We start from the raw sequence: 24,279 nt of genomic DNA, 5'->3' as shown, positions 1-24,279 counted from the left end.
TTTAGAAACTATTGCCAAATTCAAGGTTATGAAGAGTTGTCCCTGTTTTCTTGAAAGGGTTTTATATTTCTGTTCTTAAATTTAGGTCTATCATCTGTCTTAATTTTTGTATGTGGATATATGGTTTTCTCAGCACCATTTTTTAAAAAGATTTATTTATTTGGCCACAGTGCCAGCCCCTACCATTTTTGTTGAAGAGACTGTCCTGTCCCTGTAGAATGCTTTACATATCTTTGCTGAAAATCAGTTGGCTGTTTGCCAGTTGGCCATATATGAATCTGTGAGAGTTTTTCCTAGGCTCTGCATTCCATTGTATTCAGCCTTATGTTAGCTTCACACTATTTTGATTAATGTATTCAAGTGTTTTGCTTCCAGTTGACTACTTTATTACCATTACTGTGTGCCTTTAAAAATGTTTCTAATGGAGTCTGCATTGCGGTATAACTGGTAAAGCCACCACCTACTATGCCAGCGTCTCATTTGGGTGACGATTCACGTTCCAGCTGCTCTACTTCCTATCCAGTTCCCTGATAATGTCCTGGGAAAAGCAGTGGGAGATGTCCCAAGTGCTTGGGCCTCTGCCATCCACGTGGGAGACGTGGATGAAGCTCCTGGCTCCTTGTTTCGGCCTGGTCCAGCCCTGGCCATTATTGCCATCTGGGGAGTGAACCATCAGATAAAACATCTGTTTCTCCCTTTCTCTGTATATTTTCCTTTCAAATAAATAAAAATAAATAAATCTTAAAAAATTTTAAAGTGTTTCTAATATATATCTTTAAATTTTACTTTTAATGATTGCATTTAGTGGGCAGTACTTCAAAAAGAACTGCAAATGATAAGTTTACTATGAATATGTTTTTAATAATTTATTTATTTGAAAGGCAGAGTTACACAAAGAGAGGAGAGGCAGAGAGAAAGAGAGAGAGAGAGAGAGAGAGAGAGAGAGAGGTCTTCCATCCATTGTTTCACTCCCCAGATGGCCGCAATGGCCAGAGCTGTGCCGATCCGAAGCCAGGAACCAGGAGCTTCTTCCGGGTCTCCCTCATGGGTACAAGAGCCCAAGGAGTTTGGCCATCTTCTGCTGCTTTCCCAGGCTATAGCAGAAAGCTGGACAGAAGTAGAGCAGCCAGGACTCGAACCAGCACCCATATGGGATGCCGGCACTGCAGGTGGCAGCTTTACCTGCTACGCCACAGTGCTGGCCCCTACTATGAATGTTGATGGAGTTATAGCAGGATAATTAGTGTTAGAGAAAGTGAATTTTTGGTTATTTAATTGACACTGTACTTTATTTTTAAATTGGAGTTGATCAAAGGGAAAAACATGTAGTGAAAAAATGAAATGTCGCTGTACTTGCTTACAAAAAGATAACAATGAAAAAGACCAGTTATTTACAAAATCTAGTAAGTGACTCTTCATTTTTGTTTAATTTAATTTTAAAGATGTATTTATTTATTTGAAAGGCAAGTTAGAGAGAGAGAGAGAGAGAGAGAGAGAGAGAGATCTTCCATCCATTGATTGACTCTTCAAATGGCTGCTAACATCCAGGGCTGGGCCAGGGTGAAGCCAGGAGCCTGGAACTCAGTCCGGGTCTCCTACATGGGTGACAGGGGCTCAGGTACTTCAGCCATCTTCCACTCTTTGCTAAGATATTAGGAGGGAGCTAGATCAGAAATGGAGCACTGGGATTCAAGCTGGCGCCCATATGGGATGCTGGCATGGCAGACAGTGGCTTAACCTGCCAAAACCAAAGACCAGCCCCAATAATTGATTCTTTAAATTCATGTTAAATGTCACTTTTATTTTATTATCAGATATAATCTATGTATTTAAACTCTTCAATAATTTCATGAAGGTAAATACTGATACTTAGTAAGAAGTATTTTCAATAAGGAGCTAGTAATAGCAGGCTTTTTTTTTTTTTTTTTTTTTTTTGACAGGCAGAGTGGACAGTGAGAGAGAGAGAAAGGTCTTCCTTTGCCGTTGGTTCACCCCCCAATGGCACTGCGCCAATCCAAAGCCAGGAGCCAGATGCTTCTCCTGGTCTCCCATGTGGATGCAGAGGCCCAAGCACTTGGGCCATCCTCCACTGCACTCTAGGGCCACAGCAGAGAGCTGGACTGGAAGAGGAGCAACCGAGACAGAATTCAGCGCCCCAAGCGGGACTAGAAACCAGGGTGCCGGCGCTGTAGGTGAAGGATTAGCCTATTGAGCCAGCCAGTAGCAGACTCTTAAGCCAGAGTTGAATGATTGTTTTTAGCATCATTTTATGTCACACGCGTCTAATTAATTTTATGTCCTTTACACTGCGACAAACATTAGAAAATTAGGAAAATTCAGATAATTTTATTTTGTTGATATGAAATTATATTTTTATCATTCTTTTCAGAGTTGGTTTGTGCCTTACCTCCCTTTTAGTGTAAAATAATATTTTCCCTGATACTTTCAACATAATCCTTAATTATATTATCTGGGATTTAGAATTATGGAGAATACTTGATTGATAGAAATCTCTGATAAAATGAAATTTAAACTTTTCAAGATTTATTTTAAATTAGTTAATTATACCCCATGAAGCAATACAGAAAATTCTTCCTAACCATAAGTTTCTAGTTTAGTTTTAATTTTCTCTGATATGTTTCACAGTTCTGAAAAATGTTATATATTTTCCAGACTTGTTTTATCTCTATACTTCTATACTTTATTTCAAAACATATCCTATCCTTAAATATTTTAGTAGTGTGTGTGTGTGTGTAGTGTGTGTAGGAACAGACTGCTAGTTAGGGCAAATCCACTCAGTAGATAGATTTTGGATTTTTGCTATGGTCTAGATGAATTGGGCCCTGTGCTTGAAACAGAAAGATGAACATGATCTCTGCCCTCAGTGTAAAACATTATGGTTTAGAGGCTGTCCTTATGTTCTTATGTTGAAAATCCATGGGCACTTAAATCCTAAAGAGTTTGCTGCCTTAGTATAGTAAGAACTTTATGAACTATAAAAAGAACAGTGAGTTGTGTTCTGACATATCTGACTCAAATATTCAGGGAAAGGTAATACAAAATCCTCTTGGTCCTTTTATCTGAAAAGGAAAAAAAACTATACTTGAAGCAGTTGTGCTTATCAGTTATAAATGACTATTAAGGTTTTTGATTAGGTGACTTAGAAAGCTATAAAACTATGCCTTCATAATATTATAAATTTATAAATAATTTATAGTTTTACTTTTTTGAACAGTTATGATTTAAAATTCATTTCCTTTAAAAGAATGAGTTGGTAGGGCTTTTTTGTTGTTAATTTCAAGTATATGTCATATATACCAATTAAGATTTTTTTTGTTTATTCTTGATATTTTCATTTTACAGTGCATTTCCTTTTTTACAGTTCTTGAGGTATTGATGACATTTAATTTCAAAATGTGTTTCCAAATCCTGTCTTTATACCTTCTAAATTCCTGTTGATTCCACCCACTACTTTTTGCCCTGTTGCCAACGTATTTCAGACCATCATCCTAACTAAGCTGGCCAATGGCAGTTTCCTCCTGCCTGCTATAGACTTGGCTCCTTGAGAGCCCTCTTCCATAACTGCAGCAAGAGCCTCCTTTAGAGAATGCAAATCTGCATTTCTTGCTCTGCTTTTCGAAATCCTGTGTTTCCTTGTTATCACCTTTGGATAGAGCTTTAGAGTATGGAATCCAACGCCTTTCATTCCCCGAGGAGTCCTTCCGTCCCCAGGCCCTTCATCTGTCCTCCTCTGTCCTTTTCCCTCCTTATATGTAGGTGTGGGCACACACTCTTACCCACTCTTTCCTCAGAAAGAACTTCTCAGTTTCCACTTCCCCTTCCTTTGAACTGTTGAGACTGTGTCCTGGGTCTTGTGCTTATCACGCACTCATGCTGTATTGCCATTTTCTGTATTGTATTTGCTCTCTTCCCTCTGTGATATTGTCTTATTTTTCACTCTGTAGTTCTCTGGGCAGTGAGTGGGACAAGGAAGGCACAGATTGATATTTATAAAACGCATGTGCTTTGAATAATCCTAAAATTTAGTAGCTTAAAAAACCCCCCAGAAAACTGCACAGTTACTATTTCATGTGGATTAGACATCCAAGAGTTCAGCTGTCTTAGGATTATTCGTGAGGTAGCAGTCAAAGTGTTGACTGGGATTTGAAGAGAGCTGGAGGGATCACTTTCCCGGATGGCTCACTCACATTCCTGTTGACAGAGGCTTCAGTTCTTCTGGCTGTCAGCAGGAAGGTTTAGTTCCTTCACTAGGTCCCTTGACTAGGGTTGCTTAAGTGTCCTTACAACATGGAAGTTGGTTTCCTTTAGAGGGAACCTTCTGTGAGAGAGCACAAGAATGGGACCATGATGCCTTTCATGACTTGGTCACCCATGGACACTTTTCCTATATTTTCTTCCTTAGAAACTCAGCACTAAGTATCACCCACAATTAGAAGGGTTTAGACTCTACTTGAGAAGAAAAGGTCATCAAAGAGTTTGTGAGTGTATTTTGTAACCAACACAGAACAGTAATTTATGATCTTCCCTCAGATCTGATCAAAATAGATCACTTTCCCTCTTTATTAGATATATTTATCCGTATTAAAATGGTTAAACTAAAAAACTATTTTTTATTTTATTGGAAAGGCAAACTCACACATGCACAGGTATCTTCCATCCCCTGGTTCATTTCCCAAATACCTGCAACAGCAAGGGCTGGATCAGACTGAAGGTGAGAGTCTGGAACTCAATCTAAGTCTCTCATGTGGGTGGCAGGGACCCATGTACTTGAGTTATTCCCTACCGCCTCTCAGAATACATGTTAGCAGGAAATGGATGGGAAATGGAGGTGGGACTCTAAGTAACTTTGATATAGAATTCAGGTGCAGATATCACAAACAGCATCTTAACTGCTATACTAAATTCTCTGTTAAAATTTTTTTGAGAGGCTGCTGCTGTGGCATAGTGGGTAAATATGCCGCCTGCAGTGCCAGCATCTCATATGGGCACTGGTTTGAGTCCTGGCTGCTCCACCTCTGATCCAGCTCTCTGCAATGGCCTGGGAAAGCAGTAGAAGATAGCCCCAAGCCCTTGGTCTCCTGCACCCACATGGGAGACCTGGAAAAAGCACCTGGCTCCTGGCTTTGGATCGACCCAACTCCAGCCATTGCTGCCATTTGGAGAGTGAACCAGAGAATGGAAGACCTCTCTCTTCTGCCTCTGCCTCTCAGTAACTCTGTCTTTCAAGTAAATAAATGTTTAGAAAAAAATTCTTTTTGAAAGTATGCTTTCCTTAAGGTATTTTATTTGCTCTTGATGATATGGATTAGCTCAATTATCTATAATAAATTATTTAATTGAGTTAATTATTATCTAAATATGATTTTATTGAAACTTTTACTTATATTCTAGAAACAGAATAAGAAACTAATCTAAGTTCTATATTTCATATACAATGAGTGTGACACTAGATTCACTGCTTTGAAGCTTACCATAGATCTTTAAAAAATTCAGCAAATCTGAGTTGCATTATGTACTTTTAAGAGAGGAAATCATAACTAGTCATTTAAATTTGTAGGTTAAAACACAGCTTAAATTGTACAAAACTTAAAGTCTTTTGGCCTACTATACCCAATTCACTCAAGAAAAATTTGAGTACTTAATATATATACCTGACATTTTACTAGGTGCTGAGTGTATATCAGTGAACAAAACGAAACAAATATGGCCTGTCCACTTGGAGTTCATGACTTGGTGGACAGCTAGATAATAAATTAGATGAATAAGGATTTATCAATAATGACAAGCGCTGTTTGTGGAGGAAATGAAGATGATGCTGTGACAGTGGGTCTTGAGAAGGCAGAAGTACTTCTGTATTGCAAGCAAAGGCTTGTTAAGAAGAGGTGACCTTGAAGCTGAGAACTAGAAAATCTGTCTGCCAGGAACTTACAGGAAGAGGGAAGACCTGCAGTGTGAACAGTTGGTGTGTGAGGAGTTGAAAGGATGCCTGGAGATGTCCAAGGGGAGAGTGGAATGAAGTTTGAGAGGTAGAAAGAGATCAGATTATCTAGAGTTTAAGGCTCATGGTAAGAAGTATGGATTTGGTTAAGTACTTTTAAAGCCACTGTTTTGAAGTTACAAATTTCAGTTTCTGTTTTAACTCCCTCCCCTAAATAAATAAATAAAATAAAAATAAAAAAGGATACTTTGGCTGTAAAAGGGAGAACAAAGGCAGGAAAGAAACTGGGAAAATGATAAGGAGACGTTGTAGCAGTCCAGTGAAAGATAATGGCAGCGTGATTTGAAGTAATGGGAGGGAAAGGGTGGCTTTGAAATCAGTTTATAGGTAGAACCAGTGGAACTTACTGTGAAGCCTGGCTCGAGCAAATGGGTGAATGCTAAGAGGGGAAATCAAGAGTTTATTTTTGAACATGTTAATTTTTGTGATGCCTGCAAGTCATCCAGTGAAGATGTCATGTGACAGTTATGCATTCCTGGAGCTCCGATACTTGGGAGGAGAGATACAAATAGTATTTACAGTTGTGGAATTGGGCAAAGGCATTTTAAGGAGGAGGATAGACCTAGCAGCTCTAGCTTTTTAGCTTTTAGAATTTGCCTGCTTGGGCCACAGTCTCACATTCTTGCTTACTTTGCAAAAAATAAATGAATAAACAAACAAACAAAACAAAAAGATTGTAGCACAGAAAGTTTGGTTTGTTTGTTTTAATAACATGTGTGCTTTCTTTCCTTATTTTTTTTAAACGTTGGCAGCACTGTAATATATGAAAATGCGTAAAAAGCCCACTTACTAACTGAGTTACTTTGGAATTTTGCCTCTCAGCCTGTTTTCTTATCTGCTGAAAGGAGTAAGAACAGAGTTGTTTTGGAAATTAGGTGAGTTCATTTATTTAACCTATCTAGGACAGTGTATTGTACATGGTAGATGTTCCCCTTTTTGCTGTTAGTGGTTTTATATGTGTGTCTGTGAGCAACAGAGCCACTTTGAAACAAGGGTGTTATACTTAATGCATATGTTCTCCCTACTCTTTTTTTTTTTTTTTTTTTTTTTGACAGGCAGAGTGGACAGTGAGAGAGAGACAGAGAGAAAGGTCTTCCTTTGCTGTTGGTTCACCCTCCAATGGCCGCCGCGGCCGGGAGCCAGCTTCTTCTCCTGGTCTCCCATGCGGGTGCGGGGCCCAAGGACTTGGGCCATCCTCCACTGCACTCCCGGGCCATAGCAGAGCTGGCCTGGAAGAGGGGCAACTGGGACAGAATCCTGCACCCTGACCGGGACTAGAACCAGGTGTGCCGTCGCTGCAGACGGAGGATTAGCCTATTGAGCCTTGGCGCCGGCCCTCCCTATTCTTATGGGGCAATAGATACATAGATAATGAGTAGGTGGTTGGGTAGTTCTTAGGCTGTTCTGGCTTCCAAAACAATATACCATAGACTGTGTAGCTTATAACAACAGAAATTGATTTCTGGAAAGTTCAAGGTTAAAAGACCAGTAGATTTGATATCTGTGAAGGTTTCCTTCCAGGTTCCTAGACAGTGCCTTCTTGCTGTGTCCTCACATGGTAAAAGGGGCAGAGGAAATTAAAAGAAATGCAGGGGGAGTAAGGGTGGCAGTGTGGGTGGGAGAAAGGGTAGGTTGGGAAGTATCATCATGCTCCTAAATCTGTGTCTGTGACATAGATAACATTTGTTCACCTTAAAAACTAAATAAATTAATTAAAAGAATTGGATTGTGATCCCCCCACTAGTGATGTCTAATTTTAGTTGGCATCTTTACATCATAATATTTAAGATAAGTTTTGATATGTTGTGGCTTAAGACTACTAGTTTTATTATATTTTTCTGTTTACTTTGTGTATTATTCTTCTGTATCCATTTTTTTTAAATAAGGACCATTAGTGAGGCTAGTAGATTTTTTAAAAATATATTTATTTATTTGAAGGCAGAGTTACATAGAGGCAGAAATGGGTGGGTGGGTGGGGGGTTCATCCATTGGTTTACTCCCCAAATGGCCACAGTGGCCAGAGCTGGGCTAATATGAAGCCAAGTGCAGGGGCCCAAGAACTTGGGCCATCTTCCACTGCTTTCCCAAGCCATAGAAGAGAGCTGTATGGAAAGTAGAGCAGCGGGGACTTAACCGGCGCCCATATGGGATGCTGGCACTGTAGGTAGCAGCTTTACCCACTGTGCCACAGCACTGGCCCCTGTATCTCTTTTCTTAAATTTGGAATGATGTGCTAACTCTTCAAAAAAAGGGGGGAGGTGACCAGAGGAGTTGTCTTGGGCCTCTGATAAAGGCATCACTCCATTCATGAGGGCTCCATGACCTAAATATGCTGCCCCCACCAAAGGCCCTAAACATTGTTACCTTGAGTGTTGGGTGTAAGGATTTCAGCTGATCAGTTTTAGGAGGCACAGACATTCAGACCAGAGCAAGCAAGTAGCAAAATGTAGATGGATATGGGTAAATAGATATAGCTGTAAATCACATAAAATATGTGTATATAACATAGTTTCTTAAACAACTGAAAAGCATTCTTTCCTAAATGTTCATATTACTGTTTTTATCCTTTTCTCAATCTGTCTTAACTCTGCTGCCTGCAAAGGCTATTGCCTAAATAATGAAAGTCTAAAACAAAGATTAGACAAAGTCTAATAAGTATGAATTAAAACAATGTTATAAAAATTATTTCTACTCTTACATTTTAAAGGTTTATAATTATTAATACAGAATTCTCCATTGCATATTAAATTATTCATTGTCAGATACAAAATTGGATGGCCTAACACTTTGTAGGTAAAGATAAGATGTTTAAATTGAATCTACAAAGTCTTCTTCTAATTTTTCATTTCCTTATACTCTCTCCTTCCTATTCTCCCCTAAATAAAAGCATGGCTCACTCTTCATATGTGCTGTGTGGAAAATGTACTGAACTTTTAATGTTTAAATTATGTATCTTTGAGATTATTTTTATCTACTTGAAAGAGCAAAAGAGAGAGAGAGAGAGAGAGAGAGATGTTCCCTCCACTGGTTTTATCCCCAAATGCCTGTAAAAGCCACTGCTGGGCCAAGCCAAAGTCAGAAGCCTGGAACTCCATCCAGGTCTCCCAGTTAGGTGGCAGGGGCCCAAGCTCTTGAGCCATCAAACCACTGTAGTTTTGGAAGGACTGCCGTGCATTGTAGAATTGGACTCAGAGTGGAACACCTTACAAAGGGCTTTATTTGTGGGACTGCCCATAAAACCTTAATCCTTTGTTCTCCGTTCATATGTCTTGGTTCTGATAGGTGTTAGCAAAGTGTTTCAAAGAAACCCCCTTTCTCTTCCACTACTAGGGTAGAGTAAGAAAAATCCAGTCCAGTATATAAATCAAAACCCAAATACTTTTAATTTGTGAATTTATATATTATAGAATGACATGCCATGAGAGTATTTCATCAATTCTCAGAAACACATATTTTTTGTATTTTTAAGAATTTTGAAGCCATATTGCATCTTTTTGTAATTGGCAGTGTTGCTTCTTGGTGGTGCTTAAAATAGTGATAGTCTTATAGCTGGTGGTATCTGAGATTTCATGAAATATGGTAGTCCTGGGGCCAGTGTTGTGGCATAGCCAATTAAGCTGCTGCCTGTGATGCTGACATCCCATATATTTGCAGTTTCGAGTCCTACCTGCTTCTCCTTCTTTTTCCTCTTCCTCTTCCTCCTCTTCTTCTATTTATTTTGAGAGTCAGAGTTACAGAGAGGGAGAGACAGAGAGAGGGATCTTCCATCCTCTGTTCAGTCCCCAGATGGCTGCAACGGCCAGGCCTGAGCCAAGCCGAAATCAGGATCCAGAAGCCAGGAGCTTCTTCCAGGTCTCTCATGTGGGTGCAGGGGCCCCAACACTTGGGCCATCTTCCACTGCTTTCCCAAGTGCATTAGCAGGGAGCTGGATTAGAAGTGGAGCAGCCAGGACTTGAACTGGTATCCATATGGTGCTCTCTCTGTCTTACCCTCTCTTCGTAACTCTGCCTTTAATTAAATAAACAAATCTTTAGGAAAAAAAAAAATGGGGCCAGCACTGTGGTGTAGGGGGTAAAGCCACCACCTTCCGTGCTGGCATCCCATGTGGATGCCGGTTCAAGTCCCGGTTGCTTCACTTCCTATCCAGCTCTCTGCTATGGCCTGGGAAGGCAGTAGAAGATGGCCCAAGTTCTTGGGCCCCTGCACCCATGTGGGAGACCCAGAAGAAGCTCCTAGCTCCTGGTTTTGGATTGGCCCTGCTCTGGTCGTTGCAGACATTTGGGGAGTGAACCAGTGGATGGAAGACTCTCTCTCTGTCTCTTGCTCTTGCTGTCCTCCTCTCCTCCTCCCCCTCTCTGCCTCTCTGTAACTTTGCCTTTCAAATAAATAAATAAATCTTAAAAAAAAAAAAAAAAGATAACCTTTTAACAACAATATGCAGTGGTAGAATTGATTGAGTTACTTTATGCCCCTGTAAAGTAAGGGTCATTTTTAAAGATCAGAACATGTATTTTCAATGTTTTCTACTTGATAGTAAAGGTAGCACAGACATGAGTTAAATTTTTCTATAAAAGGTTTGTCTTAGTCTATTTGGGCTGCTGTTACAACAGTGCCATAAACAAAGTGACTTATACACACCAGAAATTTATATCTCAAAGTTCTGGAAGCTGGGATGTCCAAGATTGAGGTGCAGGCAGATTTTGGTTTCTAGTCAGAGACCTTGTCCTCACAGAAGGGCTTCTCACAATAACCTCATGTAGCAGAAGAGGCAAAGGAGCTTTCTCAGACTTCTGGTTTTTTTTTTTTTTTCTTTTCGTTTCTTTTTTTTTTTTTTTTTTTGGCAGGCAGAGTTAGACAGAGAGAGAGAGAGAGAGACAGAGAGAAAGGTCTTCCTTCCATTGGTTCACTCCCTAAATGGCTGCTGTGGCCGGCGCGCTGCGCTGATCCAAAGCAAGGAGCCAGGTGCTTCCTCCTGGTCTCCCATGCGGTTGCAGGGCCCAAGCACTTGGGCCATCCTCCACTGCCTTCCCGGGCCACAGCAGAGAGCTGGCCTGGAAGAGGAGCAACCGGGACAGAATCCAACGCCCCAACCAGGACTAGAACCTGGGGTGCTGGCGCCTCAGGCAGAGGATTGGCCCAGTGAGCTGCGGCGCCTGCCAGACTTCTGTTTTAAGGGCATTAATTTGATTGATGAAGACTTCAAGTTCACATTCATGACCTAATCATCAGCCAAAAGCCTCACCTATTACTGCTATCAAGATGTAGGTTAGGATTTTAACCTGGTTGTGGGGAGCACAGCGGCAGCAGCACAAGCATTCAGACCGTAGTGAGACCACATAGTATATACACAAGTCTTTGTGGGCCCTAAGGTTTCTGTTGCAGCTCCTGAACTCTGCAGCTGCAGCACGAAAGCAGCCTTAGACTGTACAAACAAGTAGGGCTGTGTTCCAGTACAACTTGACTTACGAAAACAAGCTGCAGGCTGAATTTGGCCTACAGGCTGCTTTTCCCATTCCTAGTAGAACATAGAATGATCAAATCCCTTCTGAAATGTTCACTCCCTAGAATATTCTAGATCATCTTTGAGCATTGGCCCATATATTGCTTGCTTATTTTTTTAAAAGTCCTATTAGTTGCTAGATTTAGTCCTTTTCTTTATGTCTAGCTCAAAATTATCATACTTAGGTTCATAAACCAGTAGACATTTTGTCTTTCTCTGTGTAAGTGATCTTTGGTTCAAGTTTGCTACCTACCTGAGCAGGTAGGCCTGACCACTTAATATCCTTGCAGTGGCAGTGGAGTGTGCACATAAACTTTGGAGGGGATATCCATCCAGTTCATGACATCTGCATCTCAGTTTCCTCCTCTGTGAAATGTGGGTGATAGTAGTGCTGTTACTGTGGGATCATACAGTTATTGAGCAATCTTGACCTGTTTTTTTTTTTTCTTGTCATACTGTAACTTTTGAGTTATAAGCTTATTTTAATTTCTATTAGTAAAAAATGCCTCTTCACTAATATTTCTATGCTCACCTATTTTTTATATTGATTAGATTGAGACATAAAAATTACTGAGACTTTACTCTTTTCTGTCCTAGCAAAAATGAATTTGATTTGAGTTAAATAAGATTTTTTTCCCTAAATGTCTTTGTATTCTTTGTGATTTTGGTTGGTTTCAGCAATTTCTGACTTTCATGCAAGCAACAATGTTAATTTTTCTCAGTTTTTAAATTCTGATAGTATACATCTCCTTGGAGACTTCTTTTAGAAGCTGTTTGCTGAGTTTATAGTATTCTGACACCAAATGAAAGGCTTTACCTCTAATCCTGAGAATAAACCTGGAAGAGGCATTATTGTAAATTGCAGGGCTAGGATTTGAACTCTTGTTATGACCTGGTCTTGGAGGCTACCTGGTGTCACTGCCCACATTCTGTTTGTTAGACGTGAGTGCTCATTCAACCGGGACACAGATAGGCTTTTTCCTTTTAAAGATAGGAGGGTAAAAAAATATGCTGGCATTTTAAAATCACCACAAAATGCTAGGAACTTTTAGATATACTTTCTGTCATGATGAAAAATTTATTTTGCTCTTTAAAAAAAATCCCTTTTCTTTGTGGTTGTAAATGATTTACAGGTTAGTGGTTACTCCTAAGTTCTTTGTCTTCCAGATTTTAACTTGAAGCACGGTCTATTAATTATACAGAAGGAAAGCAGGGAGTATGAAGGTTCAGTTAGTACAGAGATCCTAATCTTTTGATTTTCCTTTTTTTAAAATCCATTTTATTGTATTTACACTAAATATATACCTAGTTTATAAATGTTTTCATTGTTGAACTGGTGAAAGCACTAAATAGTACCTCTTGTTTCCCCTGATAATTGTTTTGCATTTATCAGATCTATCTTTTTTATTAATTCTGGTGACAGTTTACAGATTGCTGATTGACAACCTGCAGACTGCATGCAGAGGGAAACTAAGTGGTAGTGTTTTCTTGTGTGTTTGTGGACTAAGATGCCAGATTTCCTTGACAGATTGGAGGTGGGAGAGAGCTCTGAGATTGTGAGAAGAGCTGACAACTGTGCTATCAACCACACCTTTACATTTATGGCTAATCTGGAGAGTAGATTGGAGGTACTCAGAGATAACTTGAATTGCAGTATTTCTTTATGTATTATGGCATACTTGACAGGGGAAATGTTACATTCAAGGCTTTATATTCACCCTCAGATATCAACCTGTCAAACTGTGTACACAGAAAAATCACAGGGAAATATTAAGGTGGGTTACTGATTTAGCACTCCATTGTGAAGTAGGAGTATAGTAGGAGTATAGTGACCTAGGCTACGCTGATCTTCCTTGGCCAATTCTCACATTGTTTGTCTTGGTTTTTAGAGATTGTTTCCTTGTTAGTTTATTGTATTCCTTTAAACTGTCCGCTAGGATATGTATGTGTCCTCTTTTAAATCACCTTCAGCCTTGAGGTCTGAAATTTAATGGCCAGCGTGATGATGTTAACAGGTGGCTCCTTTAAGAGGTGATTTGGCCTGATGGAGAGCCCCCCTCTCCCCTCACAGATGAGCTTGAAGCTTTTGTAAGGCTTCAGGAAGTGCTTCCCATCTTGTCCTCCCACTTCCTGCCAGGGGAGGGCACAGCACTTGGCTCCCGGGAATGCGCTGCAGAGGAGAGCAGCCCTGGATCCCTGGCACCTTGATCTGGGATTTTTTTTCAACCATAAGAGGATGAATTTCCATGATTTATAAACTTCCCAATCTCAAGTATTCTGTTAAGGCAGAACAGACTAAGTCACTCACACTGTTCAAAATTTTTCTATTTTCATAATTCTTTTTTAAAATGACTTATTTATTAATTTGGAATGCAGAGTTACAGAGAGGCAGAGGCAGAAGGAGACAGAGAGATCTTCCATCCGCTGGTTCTCTCCTCAGTTGGCCACAAGGACTGGAGCTGGGCTGATCTGAAGCCGGGAGCCAGAAGCTTCTTCCCAGTCTCCAATGCGGGTGCAGGGACCCAAGGACTTGGGCATGTTCTTCTGTTTTTCCAGGCTACAGCAGAGAGCTGGATTGGAAGAGGAGCAGCCAGAACTTGAACCAGCATCCATATAGGATGCTAGAACTGTGAGCAGCAGCTTTACCCACTGCGCCTCAGTTCCAGGTCCTATTTTCATAATTCTTATGAAATAAAATTGACCCTTTTTTGGTGGACAGCTCTATGGCTTTTGACACATGCATAGATTAGTGTGACCACTGCCCCTACCAAAAGAAGACAGGGAGTAGTTCCAGCCTTCAGGAAATCTCCTTGCCCCATCCCTTTATGGTCACAGTTTCCCTCCACCTCCAACCCTGGAAAGCGCTAATCTTCCTTCCTCAGTTTCATTTTCTCTTTTCAGGAGAATGTCATGTAAATGGTGTGTAATCTTTTGAGACTGGTTTCTTCCACTCAACATAATGCCTTTGAGAATTATCCATGTTGTTGCAGGTCTCAGTAATTCATTCACTTTTATTGTTGAATTGTATGGGTCGTTCACAATTTGTGCATCCATTGTTCCATGTAAGGACAATTGTGTATTTTCATTTTTTGGCCATAATGAATAAAGCTGCTATAAGTGTTAGCATATAGGTTTTGTGTGAATGTAAGTTTTCATTTCTCTAGGGCAACAGTCAACACACTTTTTCTGTAATAGGGCTAGATGGGAAGTATTTTAGGCATATGGGCTCAGTTTGCAGCTTGCTGTGCTGTTGTAGTGTGAAAGCAGCCATAGATGATACATGTTGCAGTATTTCAGTAGAAGGTTACTTACAAAAACAGGCAGTAGGACAGATTTGGCACAAGGCCATAATTTGCCAAACCCTGTCTATGATAAATACCTAGGAATGGGATTGCCCAGGAAAATGATTAAAATGTGTTTAACTTGATAAGAAACTGCCAAGCTATTAGTTTCTAAGTGTAATAACATTTGAATTATGGGATGTTATTGAACTCAGACTTCATAGTTCACACAGCAGGATCATAAAATTTATGATAAAACAGGCTTTGGTTTTGTCTTATACTGAGGATCTATTTTGCCTTCTACTTTTATTCATTTCCATGTGTTATCTTTTGTCTTGAAAAGTACAGACCCTTTTTCAGTAATTTTTAGTTGAATTAGTTAAGAAACATGGGACATTTCAGGGAGGTTGTCTTTTTACCCTATGCAGTAGGTGCAAAGGATCAGAGTGAAAGCTACTAAGTTTTTAAATCAGTTAAGCAGCTGACTTTAGTTACCTAGAGATTGAGTATAACTGAATAGGCAGCCATCACAGAATGGCATGAAAATTTCTTTAGAACTTTGTTCATTTGCTTCAGTGCCAAAACCAGACCTTTTCAGTGTGGAAACCAAACCCAGAGTATTTATCCATAATGGGAGCTCTCCTACCAGAGCATCTTTGTATTGCATAAGTTTGTGATAACTGAGGTTTATGACCAAGTATCCCTCTTAGGAACACCACCCTACAGATGCCGCTTAGCATGTGGTTCTGTCTGTGGGATCTGCAATCGGCTTTCCATTTTGTCGTGATTCCCTCTGCCACAAAAGTCAGGATTCGAGGTTAAAAGGAAGGCAGCCCATCCCAAGTGTATCAGGAGCTAATGAAGCTGGAGATGAATAAAGCAAAGTAGGGATATCTTGCTGGTTATGATTTACTATTCTGAAAAATCAGTGAAGCCCCAGGACTGAACAACATCACAGATGTGGGAAGAACATTTTGTCCTGATAGCGGGCCCACTTGTCTGGATGTGATGGTTGAAAGGTCATGTCTGTGGGTGAGAAGTGTTAATGTTGATATGATATGCTTTTTTAAAAAGGGAAGTATTTGAAAAATGAACTCTCTCCTATTTTCTGTAGACTTGGGCACTAGCAATTGAATGATTGGTGTGGAAGTTGAATAGGATCTCTCTTGAGAATCAAATGGAAATCATAGATCACTTCCTACTGATGTCTTAGGGGTTTATTTTTCTCCAAGCCAGTACTGTCCAATATAACTTCCAACTATAGTTGAAATGTTCTGTATTGGTTCTGTCTTAATATGTAGTCGCTATCCAGTTATAGCTGTTGAACACTTCAGATATGGGTAATGCATCATTAAGAATTCAAATTTTTAGTTGGCATATTTAGATTAATTTGAATTAAATTTTAAGTAATCACAGAGAGCAAGCAGTAATATTGAGTAATACAGGCTCTTCCATGCTCCACAGGCTAGAATCCCCATAAAAGGAGCCTGTGCTGTGGCATAGTAGATGAAGTCTCTGCCTGAGGCGCCGGCATTCCATATGGGCAACAGTTCATGTCCTAGCTGCTCCTCTTCTGATCCAGATCTCTGCTAATGGCCTGGGATAGCAATAGAAGATGATGCAAATGCCTGGGGCCCTGCACCTGCATGGGAGACCCAAAAGAAGCTCCTGGCTCCTGGCTCCTGGCTTCAGATCAGCCCAGCTCTGGCCATTGAGGCCATCTGAGGAGTGAACCAGCAAATGGAAGACTTCTCTCTGTGCCTCCCCACTCTGTGTCTGTAACTCTGCCTCTCAAATAAATAAATAAATAAACAAATCTTAAAAAAAAAAAAAAAAAAAAAAGAATCCCCGTAAAAGAAGTCTCTGTATGCCTCTTGTTAGGAGATTAATTTGTTTACCTGACTTCTGATTTTTGCAGTTGAGCAGTGATTGTATCTTGCCAATCAGTTAAATTTTTGAACAGGTTTGGTTTTTGCTAAGTTTGTAACTCCCTTATAATTTGGGGAGATTTAAAGGAATCTCTAGTGTCTGATCCTGTTTCTTCCGTAATACAGAATCCAGAGTCTTGGATCATGATTTGTCCAGGCAGTGTGGCATCTATTGAGGGTGCTTGGCGGAGTCTCCAGTGTGACTTTGTCCTGTGTTAGGAACATTACAGTGATTTAGTCACCTTTGCTCAAGTATTTTAAAAATACATTTCCCATATTTGAATATTATTAATGACAAGATAAAAGTTTGTGAGTGGCTGTCATAAAATCCTTTCTTAACGTTTCTGTGGCAGTGGTATCAATTCTAGATACACATTAGAGTATACTGGAAACTTGTTAAAACCATGCCCGGGCTCCACCCCCAGAGATTGTGATTTGAATGAAGTAGGTTCTGGGCATCACAATATGGCTTAAAGCTCCTTGGTTGATCCCATTGTCCAACCAGGGTTGAAAACCCCTCACATGTGGATAATTGGTAGACTTGGGCTACTTATGTGGAGTAACTATTCTGAATTAGAGACTAATTCACAGTCTTTTTTTTCCTCTTTCTAGTTGGAGCCCAGATTTCAAGTCTTGAGTAAGTTACCATCAGGGGAATGGGCCCTGTTGTGCTGACACATTCAGAACCCGTTATCCAAGGAATACTTTAAAGGTCAGTGCACGGGAAAAGATATTAGTTGGATGTTGATTTTCATCTTTACTACCATTTAATTAATTGGTAAATTAAAATTGTAAATTGTGAGTTCAATGGCTTTTTAAATTTACTTGATTTGTATTGCTACCATTATAAATTTACTAAATTAATATTAGTAAACACAAAATGTATCCTGTTGCAAATTATTTTTCAATATGCTACTTAAAGGAGGATGTATATTATATACACCTAAATGTTTATATACATTTTGCATATCTTCAAATAGATATTAAAAAATTAGTAATATGGCTTTGTGGAGGGGAACTAGATCCTTCTGGTGGGAAATCTGCCTTTACTGTGAAAAAATTTTTTCAATGGTTAAAAGTGCTTTTAAATTTTTGATAAATATGTATGTAGTTTTTCTTTAATTTGGAAAAACCACAATTACAGTTTCATAGTTCTTGAAGTTGAGAGTTTCTGCTTGCTTTGGTTATGCTATTTAAGTACATACATCAGCTGTTCCTCCCATGAACCCAACTTCTGGTTTTTCATTTTGCTTTGTATTTTTCTACCTCTTATTTCACTATTGTCGGATGGGTCTGTTTTTATCCTTCACATTCATTTTTACTCTTTTACTCTTCTTTGTAACTCAGCTAATGGTATTGTTATTCTTCTGTGACCTGAGCTGGAATTTTGAGTACTCTTCAAAATTCACAGTCCCTACATTGTTAATTCTGTGTTGCTTCTGTTCTCTCGTACTACTGGACGCTACCCTAACCCCAATTTCCTCTGACACTGCTTTTGTCCCTGAAGCATCATTACCGTACATGCATTCTGGGGTCCTGCATTGTGGTATAGTATGTTGAGCCGCTGACCAAGGGATTCAGATCCAGTTCCCAGCTGATGAGCCTGGGAAGGCAGTGGAAGATGGTGGAAGATGGCCTAAGTGCTTGGGTCCCTGCTGCCCAGATAGGGGACCCATATGAATCTTCTGGCTCCTGATTTCAGCCTATCCCAGCCTTGGCCTTTGTAGCCATTTGTGGAGTGTCTGGGGAGTGAACCATCTGTCTCTCTCTGTAACTCTATCTTTCAAACAAATAAATCTCAAAAAAAAATTCTTTAAAAACAATACATGCACCTCACATTTCACACTATGTATAGAAATGTGTACTAAATATGTATTACCTGCTAAACAGGAATTTGTTGATACCCTAGCATGTAAGGCCTTTTATGATCTGCCTGTGTGTCTCTGTGCAAGCCTCATCTCCAGCTTTTCCCTATATTCACATTCACTCAGTGTTCTTTATTGGAGGACTCAGCAGGCTATCTTGTGCTTCTGTATGCATACAGTCTGTTTGCTAGAAATAGGGTCCAGTCCAGTCCAGTGTCAGCCAAATGAACATGTGCTCAGTTTCTAAGGTGTTTACTTCGATATTATCCTTTCTATTGTTAGCTAACTGCCTCTTCCCCATGTTGCCATCACACTTTGTTCACGGGTGTTATTGTTTATTATAGTTTGTCACATTGCTTCTGTTAGATCTTCTGGCTTAACCACAAGTACCTAAAGAATAGGTACCATTTATCTAACACTTATTATATAAAGAGTAGTTAAATGTATTATTTTTACTAAATACACAATAAAAATGAACACATTCAGTGTTTTGCATCCTGCATCCTTGCTTTTTTTCAGTTTTATTTAAGTTATACAAGTCCCGTATATTTCATATATACACATTCAGGAACATGGTGATGCTCGCACCCACCCTCCCTCATGCCCACGCTTAACCCTTCCTCCTCCTCCCTCTCCCATTCCCACTGGTAATTTTTACAAAGATCTATTTTAAGTTTACTTAGTGAGCATATAGTTAACACTACACTAAGTAAAAGAATTCAGTAAATAATATGAAGAGAAAAAGGAAAAACAAAAACACTGTTCTTCAGCAGAAGAGCCAAGGGCTATAAACAATCATTGAATCTCAAATGTCTGTTTTACTCCAATACATTACATTTGAAATTGCTTTTGAGTAATCCTATGATTAATTTTTTCAACTCCATTTCCGGCATTTCCTCAATCTCTTAATCTTCACATTCTAATATTGAAATGTTGTGTGTTGGCCGGCGCCGCGACTCAATAGGCTAATCCTCCACCTAGCGGCGCCGGCACACCGGGTTCTAGTCCCGGTCGGGGCGCCAGATTCTGTCCTGGTTGCCCCTCTTCCAGGCCAGCTCTCTGCTGTGGCCCGGAAAGGCAGTGGAGGATGGCCCAAGTGCTTGGGCCCTGCACCCCATGGGAGACCAGGAGAAGCACCTGGCTCCTGCCTGTGGATCATCACGGTGCGCCGGCCGCAGTGCTCCAGCCGTGGCGGCCATTGGAGGGTGAACCGACGGCAAAAGGAAAACCTTTCTCTCTGTCTCTCTCTCACTATCCACTCTGCCTGTCAAAAAAAATAAAATTAAATTAAAAAAAAAAAAAAGATATGTTGTGTGTTCCTTTGGTGGGGGGGTCATGGTGTCTTCCTTATTCTTGCTTCTTGAATTTCTATGTTTGTTTTTAGGTATTTGTGGAGTTGATTTTTTGTGTTTTTTTTCCTCTGATGGCTTTTATCTTTGAGCCATGCCTCTATGGCTTAGTGGAATATCTGCACTTTCAGTGAATACCAAGAGGTGTGTGGTAGATGTGGCCAGGGAGCTCTGGTCAGTGCTCCAGGGTAGGGTGAGTATTCAGGGTAACACCCAAGTTGAGCATGGTTGATCTCAATGCTTGGGTATTAGGCTCCAGTGTGTTCTGAGCCTCCGTATGAACTGCACAAAGAATCTGTGTAGTTCTCACTGTGAGCACAATTCCCACTATAATGATCTGCTCTGGGCAACCAAGGAGCTCTGGGCTTATAGAGCCACACCCGGTGATTGCCCTGAGACCCAGCTACACCCTGCACCTTCTCAGGTAACTACTGAGTCCCCACGGTGTCAGCACACAAAGATCCCACAGTCACTGGGTGCAGAGGTTTCACTCTGCTCTGCCTGTCCAGTCAACTGGGAGGCAGATATTCCCCGAGCCAGCTCCGCCCAAGCGTCTTGATCCTGGGAGGCTGTAGGGGCCTCACTGTGCTACATTGCCCAACCACCTCCCTGCCAGGCTCAAAGTCAGTAGGGACTGTGGCTTTTTTGCTCCACTAGAATCTCTGGATCATATGTGTACATACGAACCACGGGCTGAATGTTGCTCTCTCTCCTCCACTACCACCAGTACTGCTGAGAAGACAGTGTCCTGTCCCAGCCAGTTGCTGTGGGTGTGCACAAATCTTCTGTAGCTCCCACCCAAACCCAAAATGATGCCTGCCCTTTCTCAACTGGGCAACGGGTACTGCTGTGGAGAAATTGGGACGAGATAAACATGCCCCCTCTACTTCCACTGGTTCCGCAGACAACCACTAGCAACTGCTAGCCCCCAGGGCTCCCAACCAGACTCATGGCATGCTCTCCCTCTGGCTGTATCACCACGGGCTGCTGCGCTCCAGTCTCACCTCCACCTCCAAAATCTCACCTGCTCCAGCTCTCAGATTCTATGGTTTTCCATAGTGTTCTTGTTTCTGCTGCATGTCCACACCCTCCACACAGATCCACAGCATTCCTCTTCCTCTTGTAGGATTTCCCATGTGATTTTCTCTCCAATTTTCCTGAGAGAGCACTTCCTACACTTTTTTTTTTACTCTTTATCCCTAGCCTGGTACAGTATGTCATTCCCTAATGCGCCATCTTGGAATTTTCTTTGCATTCTTGCTTTTAATCACTATTTTTGATAATTTAGTATGAGCTAAACTAAATTTTACATTTGTGACAAAGTGGTTTACCAAGTTGCTTGTATAACTGAGACTAAAGATAATATTCACACATTTAAAAGAGCTAATAACATTTTTTAAAATGCCTTTAGATGATGCAGAATTCTTTTCATGCAAATCACTTATATAGCAATTAGAAGATAATTTGAGTATTACTTAAAAACCACGGTATCCTTTATCACATGTTTTTCAATGTAGTAATACTATATTTACTTAATATATATTCTGTTATTTTAGGTAGACTAGAATTTCCTAAATTTTCAAATAAGGAAATCTAGAGGGTGGGATATTTAGGTTCTATTTTCTATATATGTACCTACTCTAAACTTATCTACAACAGATAAGGAGATGGTTAAAGATGGTTGAGTGAAAGCATCTCTATAATATTCTTCTCCCTAATACTAACTGTATATAACTGAAAGAATAAACAATAGGGAAGAAATAATTTAAAATTAGTGAAATAAGAAAACCACAAATCCAAGACGCAGACACCAAGAACTAAGATACACTGTGAGCTTTTGAACACATTGAGGAAGTATGCAAATATCTTCAGATCTTAAAAATAGCACAGAGCTCTCTCCTGGGGTGGCATCCGGATACATAATCTCATGCAAGGTGAGGCTGCAGGAAAAGACACAGGTGCAGTTTCTTTGTCGGTGGGAAGAAGTGACAGTAGAGGAGATGGTGTAGCCTGCTGTTACCCTGGCATCATCATCTGAAGAGAAGAAAGCGCTGCGTGGCATTGCCGACAGTTGACACCGCTTTCCCCTTTCTCTCTCTCTGCGTCAGCGATTCTGGCTTCATTGCAGCTCTTCCACCATGCCAAGCAGTCTTACCTTCAGCCTTTGGTTTTGCTTGCCCCTCAGCTTGGAATTTTCTTCCCCAAGAAATTCTTAATTGTGCCCTCATTTGTTCAGGTTTCTGTTCCGGTGTTAAAATCATCAGAGAAGCTTTCCTTGGCCATGCAGCCTGAAACAGCAACCCTGGGAACATTTATTTTTTTTAAACAGAAGTTCTTTTTTTTTTTAAAGATGTATTTATTTACTTGAAAGGCAGAATTAACAGAGAGGCAGAGGCAGAGAGAGAGACACACAGAGAGACAGAGAGAGAGAGAGGTCTTCTGTCCACTGGTTCACTCCCCAAATGGCCACAACAGCCGGAGCTGTGCTGATCCGAAGCAGGAGCCAGGAGCTTCCTCTGTGTCTCCCACACAGGTACAGGGGCCCAAGGACTTGGGCCATCTTTTATTGTTTTCCCAGGCCAAAACAGAGAGCTAGAGCAGAAGTGGAGCAGCCAGGACTTGAACCGGCGCCCATATGGGATAACAGCAATGCAGGCAGCAGCTTTACCTGGTACACTTCAGCGCCAGCCCCACATTTGTTTTCAGAACTTACTTAGGTTCTCTTTGTAGCCATTTTACCACCAGACATAGATTTCTGATTTCTTTGCTTTTTTCCTCCTCCTCACTAGCATGTAAGTTCCAAAAGGACACACTCCTTAGTAGGCTTCTATTCTCCCTCTTTGTCCCTAGAATCTCATACACTGCCAGGGACACAGTGGTCACTTGATAAATATTTGTTGAATAAACCATTAAACAGCCCAGAATTCCTATACTGGTATCAATCAAGAGACCTAAGTTAACAGACTTAAATGATGTTATCACCAAATAACAACAAATGTTTCTTATTTGAATACTGATTCATGTAAAATAACCATAAAAATAATGACATTTAAAGGTCAGTAATGGTTATTAAGATAGAGTTAGATAAGAGAAAAAAAAATAACCCTCTGGGTTCTATTGCACAAAAGAATGACTGTATAACAATAATACAGTATGCGTGTTTCTAAAAAACCAAACGCTGGAAGAAGGAATTTTGAATGTTTTCACCATAGAGAAATGATAAATGTTTGAGGAAATAGATATGTTTATCCCAATTTTAACATGAATTGTATCCATGTATTCAAAAATCATATGATACTCCATAAATATGTATAATTAAAAGTAAAATTTTCAGGGCAGGTGCTGTGGTACAGTGGGTTAAAGCCATGGTGCGCAGCGCAGGCATCTCATATTGGTGTTGGTTTGAGCCCGGCTGCTCTACTTCCATCCACCTCCCTGCTAATGCTCCTGGGAAAACAGTGGAGGGTGGCCCATGTGCTCGGACCCCTGTACCCACATGGGAGACCTGGAAGAAACTCCTGGCTCCTGGCTTTGACCTGGCCTAGACTCAGTTGTGGCCATTTGGGGAGTCAACCAGTGGATGGAAGAACTCTCTCTCTCTCTCTCTCCTTCTCTCTGCCTTTCAAATAAGTAAATAAATCTTAAAAAAAAAAGGGGGGGGGGGAAATGATCCTGGTGCCCTGAAATTATGCAATAGCTAATGTACTTGTTAAGATATTCTAGAGCCAGCATAGACTTCAGAGATACAGTTATGCTCTGCTGAAGACACAAGAAATTAGAGTTCCCCAGTTCAGAATCTCCATTCAGGTCTCTGTTGTCTGCTTTTTTACTCTGATATTTTTTATTTAAATTTTATTTTAAAGATTTATTTGTTTATTTGAAAGGCAGAGTGACAGAAAGGTAGAGACAGAATCTTCCATCTGCTGGTTCGCTCCTCAAATGGCCATAACAGCTGGGGCTGGTCCAGGCCAAAGCCAGGAGCCAGGAGCTTCATCTGAGTCTCCTAAGTGGGTGACAGAGGTCCAAGCACTGGGGCCATCTCCAGCTGCTTTCCCAGGCGCATTAACAGGGAGCTGGATTGGAAGCGGAGGTGCCAGGATGAGAATAGGTGTTCCAATAGGGAATGCTAGTGACACAGGCAGAGGCTTAACCTGTTGCACCACAATGCTAACCCCTCACTCTAATTTAATGCAGGTCCCTTAGTCACGGAAGGGGTGGACAGTTTCCCTTTTCCCTGATATAATTTTACGTTTTTGTGGTTGTTACATAGTAAGTACTTTCAAATTATTAATCAGGAGGTTTTTTTTTATTTTTGTGGTATTCTGCTTTGAACATT

The 24,279-nt window shown here is 40.5% G+C and overlaps 1 protein-coding gene across 18 annotated transcripts in view; it reads left to right on the top strand.

Moving 5' to 3' along the window:
* Positions 1-24,279, top strand: part of WDFY3 (WD repeat and FYVE domain containing 3) — a 307,477-nt gene that overhangs the window by 58,995 nt on the left and 224,203 nt on the right. For all 18 annotated transcript variants that reach the window (XM_070047898.2, XM_089303127.1, XM_017347436.4 and 15 more), the window contains one exon: positions 17,342-17,441. The gene's annotated coding sequence lies outside the window, so the exon portion shown is untranslated. The remainder of the gene's footprint in view (positions 1-17,341; positions 17,442-24,279) is intronic.

The sequence above is a fragment of the Oryctolagus cuniculus genome, chromosome 8, assembly GCF_051225735.1.
Source record: "Oryctolagus cuniculus isolate XC-2025 breed Fujian yellow rabbit chromosome 8, ASM5122573v1, whole genome shotgun sequence".
Classification (NCBI taxonomy): Eukaryota; Metazoa; Chordata; class Mammalia; order Lagomorpha; family Leporidae; genus Oryctolagus; species Oryctolagus cuniculus.
This window is presented reverse-complemented; position numbering and strand designations above follow the sequence as displayed.